The sequence below is a fragment of the Lathyrus oleraceus genome, chromosome 7 (assembly GCF_024323335.1).
Source record: "Lathyrus oleraceus cultivar Zhongwan6 chromosome 7, CAAS_Psat_ZW6_1.0, whole genome shotgun sequence".
Taxonomy (NCBI): Eukaryota; Viridiplantae; Streptophyta; class Magnoliopsida; order Fabales; family Fabaceae; genus Lathyrus; species Lathyrus oleraceus.
Window position 1 is genome coordinate 365548479 of NC_066585.1, and position 9117 is coordinate 365557595.

At 39.5% G+C, this 9117-nt stretch overlaps 2 non-coding genes across 2 annotated transcripts; both read right to left on the bottom strand.

Annotated features, from left to right (window-relative positions):
• Nucleotides 1-2450: 2450 nt before the first annotated feature.
• Nucleotides 2451-2557, bottom strand: LOC127108786 (small nucleolar RNA R71). The gene has a single exon (XR_007796299.1). It is a non-coding gene; the product is annotated as a small nucleolar RNA R71 (small nucleolar RNA).
• Nucleotides 2558-7604: 5047 nt separating this feature from the next.
• Nucleotides 7605-7711, bottom strand: LOC127109961 (small nucleolar RNA R71). The gene has a single exon (XR_007797202.1). It is a non-coding gene; the product is annotated as a small nucleolar RNA R71 (small nucleolar RNA).
• Between the last annotated feature and the right edge of the window lie 1406 nt (nt 7712-9117).

Genomic DNA, 9117 nt, shown 5'->3' on the forward strand with positions numbered 1-9117 from the left:
TGGCAGCCCCCAGACGTAGGTGTGTTTGTCACCGAACTGGGTAAATAATTCTTGGTGTTATTTACTGCATTTTACATTTACCTGCTGTATACATTCTTGTCTGCGCAGAATCGGATGTCATAACATCCTGTGTGACATCGATAGTCTGTTAACTAGAATTTCAAAACCAGATTCTAGAGCAAAATGGACTCCTAATTATGAAGACCCATATATTTTTAAGAGAGCCTTTTCAGGCGGTGCATTGATACTTACAACTATGGATGGTGAAGAGTTCACTCGTCCTATGAATACAGATGCAATCAAGAAATACTTTGCCTAAAAAGAAAAGAACAGCTTGTTAACTGATAACACCGAATTACACCGTGTTTTTGACTCGGATTTCACATGTTTATGAGGACTTTATTATCATTTTGTTTGTATTATGATCTCTTTTCTCTTGTTTTCAAATATTTAACACTTTCGGACTCTTTTGGGAGAAACGAAGCAAAAAGAACTAAAATCAGGGTTTTTCGGCGAAATTTCACACATGGCGTCGCACATGGCAGCCGCTATAGGGGAAGCCATGAGTCATCAACCCTCAACTAGGAGGTAACCACCACGTTCCCATGATCCACCCCATTTACACACATGGCGGGCGCCATGAAGGGATGGCGGGCGCCACCTTTGGAAGACACGTACCCACTAAGGGGAAGTTGGAGGGCACCATGGTCTATACAAGCTGCTGGAAACCTCTAAAAATAGCTCATTCCATTTCGTTTTCTAATCATCCAAATTAGTTTTACAACACTAAACAATTATTTATCATTTGTAATAGCGATAATCCGTCACATCGGGGGGTTATCGCACCTTTGTGAGATTGAGTTGGGTCACTTCAAGTCGCCGTCGTCTTTAGCTTCAGGAGTCGGAGGTTTATTTTTGTACCAGAATCGAAGCCTCCGTTTTGGAGCAGGTTCTTATTTATCGCTTTATTTATTTATTTCCTGCATCGCTTGTATTTTATTAATTTCCCGCATCGCTTTTATTTTATTTATTTTCCGCACTCGCTTTTATTTTATTTATTTTCCGCACTCGCTTTACTTTATTTACTTTACGCACTTTACTCGCTCTCTACGCCTCACATTATAAAACAAACTTTTCATCATGATTAACACCGTTGTGTTCGTTTATGTTACCATGTCTGGCTAAAACTTTTAAAGGTTAGAATGTAAGGATCGCGGTTAAAGTAATGTTTCACAAATAGAAATCTGTAGAAATACTTAAAAGGTTGTTTTGATTTTTAACTTGAGTTTTCTAAAACAGACTTGGTTAGTTTTAACTATTCGAGGAGTGCGAAAGCACCCTGGCCTAGTAACTAGGAATCTTTATCACTTTAAGGAAAAACTATTTTTGAAACTGTTTTTGGACGCGTTGATAGGTTTAAAATCAGGAAACTCCTTGGGTAAACTTTCCAAATAAAAATCACTTTTCAATTAAGTTTACGAGTCTCATTTCTTAAAAATAGGTTTACTACTTTAGCGTTCTGCGCGCCTTTTATAAGTGACAATAAAAGGCCTTAATTTAAGGGTAAATTCAGTTCTGAATACGCGAAAGCGACAGTTCCTGTTAAATGGATTCTTTTCAAGAGTAGGAAATATTGCCTCATAAGTAGTTCTATTTAGACAATCGAAACATCACTTAACTGACGTGAATTACATTCAACCTATCTTTACCTGCATTTATTATTTACCGTTGTTTTACAAACCCAATATCTCTTTTATACCGCCTTAGATAAACACCGTAACGATAGTAATCGATAGATTGATGATTGGTCTCTGTGGGATCAATATTCTTTTATATTTCTTTGATGTTATTCGTGCACTTGCGATTCCTTCAATGATGAAGTTTTTGGCGCCGTTGCCAGGGACCAACTTCGTCAAATTTCGTGCCCTGTTGTTACACCAAATAGACTAAGGCATTATTAGCCGGTAAATGCGAAGAACCCGTAGTACCGGAAATTTAGTAGATCCTTTAGCGAAACCCGAACGTTATACTCGTACATGCCTCTTACTCATCCGAATTAAGAAATCTATGGCCGAGAATCGCGATAGGAGACCTCTTAAGGAATTTGCCCAACCCTCTTATGAGGAACCTAGTTCGAGTATAGTTACCTCCTTATACCTGCTAACAACTTCAAACTAAAACCGTATTTGTTGCAATTAGTGCAACAGAACCAATATGCGGGTCTCGCTACTGAGAACCCGAATCAACATTTAAAAGTTTTTATCCAACTAGCCGGCATCTTTAAATCTAACGGTGCTTCACCCGATGCAATCTGTTTAACATTATTTCCTTTCTCCCTCAGGGATAGAGCACGTTCATGGCTAGATTCAATTCCAGCCAATTCAATAACTACCTGGGAAGACCTTAGGAGAGTATTCCTTGCTAGATATTTCCACCCTAGTAAGATTGTTGTTCTTCGAAACCAAATAACTAGATTTGCTCAAAACCAAGGAGAAATGCTTTTCGAAGCTTAGGAGAGATATAAAGAGCTATTAAGAGTCTGCCCACACCATGGCCTAGAACAATGGCTGGTCGTTCATACCTTCTATAATGGACTCCATTATAACACCAAGATGAGCATCGACGTTGCCGAAGGCGGAGCAGATGAAAAACCTTATCCGGAAGCTTGTGACCTAATTGAGGATATGGCCCAAAACCATTATCAATGGGGAACTGAACGAGCATCAATAGAGAAAAAGGAGACCCAAGGTGGAATACATGAGGTAAGCTCTCTAGACATGATGCATGCGAAAATGGACGCTTTAGTCCTTAGGATCGAACATATGTCTACAAACACCAACACGGTTGCAGTATTCCACACAGAGTGCGAATTCTGTGGAGCATAGATTGCCATTGAAGCCAGAATGCCTGCCCGTCAAACAGAAGTTGAGAAGAACGCATCCTGATATGGCTGTGAAGATCAAAGAGGAAGTGCAGAAGCAGATTGACGTTGATTTCCTTGTAACTGCTGAGTATCCGCAATGGGTGGCCAATATTATGCTTGTGCCGAAGAAAGATGGAAACGTCTGCATGTGTGTTGACTATAGAGATTTGAATAAAGCCAGTCCGAAAGATGATTTCCCTCTGTCACACATTGATATGTTGGTAGACAATACTGCTAAATTCAAAGTTTTTTCATTTATGGATGGATTTTACGGATATAATCAGATCAATATGGCATCCGAAGATATGGAGAAGACCATATTCATTACACCTTGGGGAACATTCTGTTATAGAGTGATGCCTTTCGGTCTAAAGAATGCTGGTGCAACTTAACAGAGAGCAATGACTACTCTATTTCATGATATGATGCATAAAGAGATTGAATATGTCGATGACATGATTGCTAAATAAACTGATGAGGAGGAATATGTTAAGCATTTGTTTAAGTTATTCTAGCGTTTGAGGAAATATAAACTCCGGTTGAATCCCAATAAGTGTACTTTTGGTGTTCATTCTGGTAAGTTGTTGGGCTTTATTGTCAACGAGAAGGGTATTGAAGTTGATCCTGCCAAGGTCAAAGCAATACAAGAGATGCATGCGCCCAAAACTAGGAAGCAAGTAAGAGGTTTTCTCGTTCACTTGAATTATATTTCCATATTCATTTCCAACATGACTGCCACATGTGCGCCTATATTCAAGTTTCTTCGGAAAGATCAGTCTTATGATTGGACCGAAGATTGCCAGAAAGCTTTTGACAGTAATAAGGAATATTTGCTTGAACCTCCGGTTTTGTCTCCACCTGTTGAAGGAAGACCGTTGATCATGTATCTGACTGTGCTTGATGAGAGTATGGGTTGTGTTCTTGGTCAGCAAGATAAGACTAGAAAGAAAGAATTTGAAATCTACTACCTCAGTAAGAAGTTCATCGACTGTGAGACTCGGTACTCCATGCTTGAGAAAACTTATTGCGCATTGGCTTGGGCTGCTAAGCGTCTGCGCCAATATATGTTGAATCATACCACTTGGTTGATATCCAAAATGGATCCAACCTAGTATATTTTTGAGAAGCCTGCTTTAACTGGGAGAATTGCCTGTTGGCAGATGTTGTTATCAGAGTATGATTCCGAATACCGATCTTAGAAAGAGATCAAAGGTAGTATCTTGGCTGACAATTTGGCTCACCAACCAATTGAAGATTATTAGTCAGTACAGTATGACTTTCCTGATGAAGAGATTTTGTACTTGAAAATGAAAGATTGTGATGAACCATTGCTTGAAGGAGGGCCAGAACCTGGTTCCTGTTGGGGCATGGTATTTGATGGAGCTGTTAATCAATATGGAAATGGCATTGGGGCAGTGATTATTACTCCTCAAGGCACTCATCTACCATTTACAGCTAGATTGACTTTCAAGTGTACAAACAATATGGCAGAATATGAAGCTTGCATTATGGGGCTTGAGGAGGCCATGAATCTCAGAATCAAGTATTTGGATGTCTTCGGTGATTCGACATTGATTGTGAATCAGATCAAAGGAGAATGGGAGACGAATCAACCTGGTTTAATACCATATAGAGATTATGCGAGGAGGATTTCAACTTTCTTTACAAAGGTTGAGTTTCATCATATCCCTCGAGATGAAAACCGGATGGCATATGCTCTTACAACGTTGGCGTCAATGATTGTAGTGAAGTATTGGAATGAAGTTCCTAATTTGTCTGTAATGTGTCTTGATAGGTCAGCTCATGTGTTTGTTATTGAAGAGATTAAAGACGAGAAGCCATGGTATTATGACATCAAATGTTTCCTCCAAAGTCAGATTTACCCGCCTGGGGCATCTTTGAAAGATAAGAAGACTTCAAGATTGCACATCATAATTCTCCTCCCTACAGACCCAAGATGAATGGGGCTGTTGAAGTTGCGAATAAGAACATCAGAAACATTATTCAGAAGATGGTTGTCACATACAAGGATTGGCATGGGATTCTCCCATTTGCTTTGCATGGGTATCGTACATCCATCCGCACTTCAACAGGGGCAACCCCTTTTTCTCTTGTATATGGTATGGAAGCAGTGCTCCCCGTAGAGGTTGAGATTCCTTCATTACGTGTTCTTATGGAGGCCAAGTTGACTGAGGCTGAATGGTGTCAGACCAGGTATGATCAGCTGAATTTGATTGAAGAAAAGAGATTGACTGCCATGTGTCATGGTCAGTTTTATCACCAAAGAATGAAGAAAGCTTTTGATAAGAAGGTCAGACCTCGTGTGTTCAGAGAAGGTGACCTTGTGCTCAAGAAGATTTTATCATTCAAACCAGATTCTAGAGGAAAATGGACTCCCAATTATGAAGGCCCATATGTTTTTAAGAGAGCCTTTTCAGGCGGTGCATTGATACTTACAACTATGGATGGTGAAGAGTTCACTCGTCCTGTGAATGCAGATGCAATGGAGAAATACTTTGCCTAAAAAGAAAAGAACAACTTGCTAAGTGATCACACCGAATTACACCGTGTTTTTTACTCGGATTTCACATGTTTATTAGGACTTTATTATCATTTTGTTTGTATTATGCTCTCTTTTCTCTTGTTTTCAGATACTTAGCACATTCGGACTCTTTTGGAAGAAACGAAGCAAAAAGACCTAAAATCAGGGTTTTTCGGCGAAATTACACACATGGCGTTGCACATGGCAGCCGTTATAGTGGAAGCCATGAGTCACCAGCCCTCAACTAAGAGGTAACCGCCAGGTTCCCATGATCCACCCCATTTACACACATGACGGGCGCCATGAAGGGATGGCGGGCGCCACCTTTGGAAGACACGTTCCCACTAAGGGGAAGTTGGAGGGCGCCATGGTCTTTACAAGCTGCTGGAAACCTCTATAACTAGCTCATTCCATTTCGTTTTCTAATCATCCAACTTAGTTTTACAACACTAAGCATATATTTATAATTTGTAATAGCGATAATCCGTCATATTGGCGGATTATCGCACCTTTGTGAGATTGAGTTGGGTCACTTCGAGTCGCTGTCGTCTTTAGCTTCAGGAGTCGGAGGTTTATTTTTGTACCAGAATCGAAGCCTCCGTTTGGAGCAGGTTCTTATTTATCGCTTTATTTTTTATATCCCGCATCGCTTTTATTTTATTTATTTCCCGCATCGCTTTTATTTTATTTATTTTCCGCACTCACTTTTATTTTATTTATTTTCCGCACTCGCTTTACTTTTATTTATTTTTCGTACTCGCTTTACTTTATTTACTTTACGCATTTTACTCGCTCTTTACGCCTCACATTCTAAAACAAACTTTTCATCGTGATTAACACCGTTGTCTTCGTTTGTGTTACCATGTCTGGCTAAATCTTTTAAAGGTTAGAATGTAAGGATCGCAGTTAAAGTAATGTTTCAAAAATTGAAATTTGTAGAAATACCTAAAAGGCTGTTTTGATTTTTAACTTGAGTTTTCTAAAACAAATTTGGTTAGTTTTAACTATTCGAGGAGTGTGAAAGCATCCTGGCCTAGTAACTAGGAATCTTTATCACTTTAAGGAAAAACTATTTTTGAAACTGTTTTTGGACGCGTTGATAGGTTTAAAATCAGGAAACTCCTTGGGTAAACTTTTCAAATAAAAATCACTTTTCAACTAAGTTTACGAGTCTCATTTCTTAAAAATAGGTTTACTACTTTAGCGTTCTGCACACCTTTTATAAGTGACAATAAAAGGCCTTAATTTAAGGGTAAACTCGGTTCTAAATACGCGAAAGCGACAGTTCCTGTTAAATGGATTCTTTTCAAGAGTAGGAAATATTGCCTCATAAGTAGTTCTATTTAGATAATCGAAACATCACTTAACTGACGTGAATTACATTTAACCATTCTTTACCTGCATTTATTATTTACCGTTGTTTTGCAAACCCAATATCTCTTTTATACCGCCTTAGATAAACACCATAACGATAGTAATCGATAGATTGATGATTGGTCTTTGTGGGATCGATATTCTTTTATATTTCTTTGATATTATTCGTGCACTTGCGAATCCGTCAATGATCAATTTTTTAGCGCCGTTGTCGGGGACCAACTTCGTCAAATTTCGTGCCCTGTTGTTACACCGTATAGACTAAGGCATTATTAGCTGGTAAATGCGAAGAACCCGTAGTACCGGAAATTTAGTAGATCCTTTAGTGAAACCCGAACGTTATACTCGTACATGCCTCTTACTCATCCGAATTAAGAAAGCTATGGCCGAGAATCACGATAGGAGACCTCTTAAAGAATTTGCCCAACCCTCTGATGAGGAACCTAGTTCGAGTATAGTAAACCCCCTTATACCTGCTAACAATTTCGAACTAAAACCGTCTTTGTTGCAATTAGTGCAACAGAACCAATACGCGGGTCTCGCTACTGAGAACCCGAATCAATATTTAAAAGTTTTTATCCAACTAGCCAACACCTTTAAATCTAACGGCGCTTCACCCGATGCGATCCGTTTAAGATTATTTCCTTTCTCCCTCAGGGATAGAGCACGTTCATGGCTAGATTCACTTCCAGCCAATTGAATAACTACTTGGGAAGACCTTAGGAGTGTATTCCTTGCTAGATATTTCCCCCTAGTAAGACTGCTGTTCTTCGAAACCAAATAACTAGATTTGCTCAAAACCAAGGAGAAACGCTTTTCGAAGCTTGGGAGAGATATAAAGAGCTATTAAGAGTCTGCCCACACCATGGCCTAGAACAATGGTTGGTCGTTCATACCTTCTACAATGGAATCCATTATAACACCAAGATGAGCATCGACGTTACCCCAGGCGGCGTGCTGATGAATAAACCTTATCCGGAAGCTTGTGACCTAATTGAGGATATGGCCCAAAACCATTATCAATGGGGAACTGAACGAGCATCAATAGAGAAAAAGGAGACCCAAGGTGGAATACATGAGGTAAGCTCTCTAGACATGATGCATGCGAAAATGGATGCTTTAGCCCTTAGGATCGAACATATATCTACAAACACCAACACCATAACAGTAGTCCACACAGAGTGCGAATTTTGTGGAGCATAGATTGCCATTGAAGCCAGAATACCTACCAGTCAAGCAGAAGTTGAGAAGAACGCATCCTGATATGGCTGTGAAGATCAAAGAGGAAGTGCAGGAGCAGATTGATGTCGATTTCCTTGTAACCGCTGAGTATCCGCAATGGGTGCCCAATATTATGTCTTTGCCGAAGAAAGATGGAAAGGTCTGCATGTGTGTTGACTATAGAGATTTGAACAAAGCCCGTCCGAAAGATAATTTCCCTCTGTCACACATTGATGTGTTGGTAGATAATACTGCTAAATTCAAAGTCTTTTCGTTTATGGATGGATTTTACGGATATAATCAGATCAAGATGGCACCCGAAGATATGGAGAAGACCATATTCATTACACCTTGGGGAACATTCAGTTATAGAGTGATGCCTTTCGGTCTAAAGAATGCTGGTGCAACTTACCAGAGAGCAATGACAACTCTTTTTCATGATATGATGCATAAAGAGATCGAAGTATATGTCGAAGACATTATTGCTAAATCAATTGATGAGGAGGAACATGTTAAGCATTTGTTTAAGTTATTCCACCGTTTGAGGAAATATAAACTCCGCTTGAATCCCAATAAGTGTACTTTTGGTGTTCGTTCTGGTAAGTTGTTGGGCTTTATTGTCAGTGAGAAGGGTATTGAAGTTGATCCTGCCAAGGTCAAAGCAATACAAGAGATGCATGCGCCCAAAACTAGGAAGCAAGTCAGAGGTTTTCTCGGTCTCTTGAATTATATTTCCATATTCATTTCCAACATGATTGCCACATGTGCGCCTATATTCAAGCTTCTTCGGAAAGATCAGTCTTATGATTAGACCGAAGATTTCCATAAAGCTTTTGACAGTAATAAGGACTATTTGCTTGAACCTCCGATTTTGTCTCCACCTGTTGAAGGAAGACCGTTGATCATGTATCTGACTGTGCTTGATGAGAGTATGGGTTGTGTTCTTGGTCAGCAAGATAAGACTGGTAAGAAAGAATTTGCAATCTACTACCTCGGTAAGAAGTTCATCGACTGTGAGACTCGGTACTCCATGCTTGAGAAAACTTGTTGGGCATTG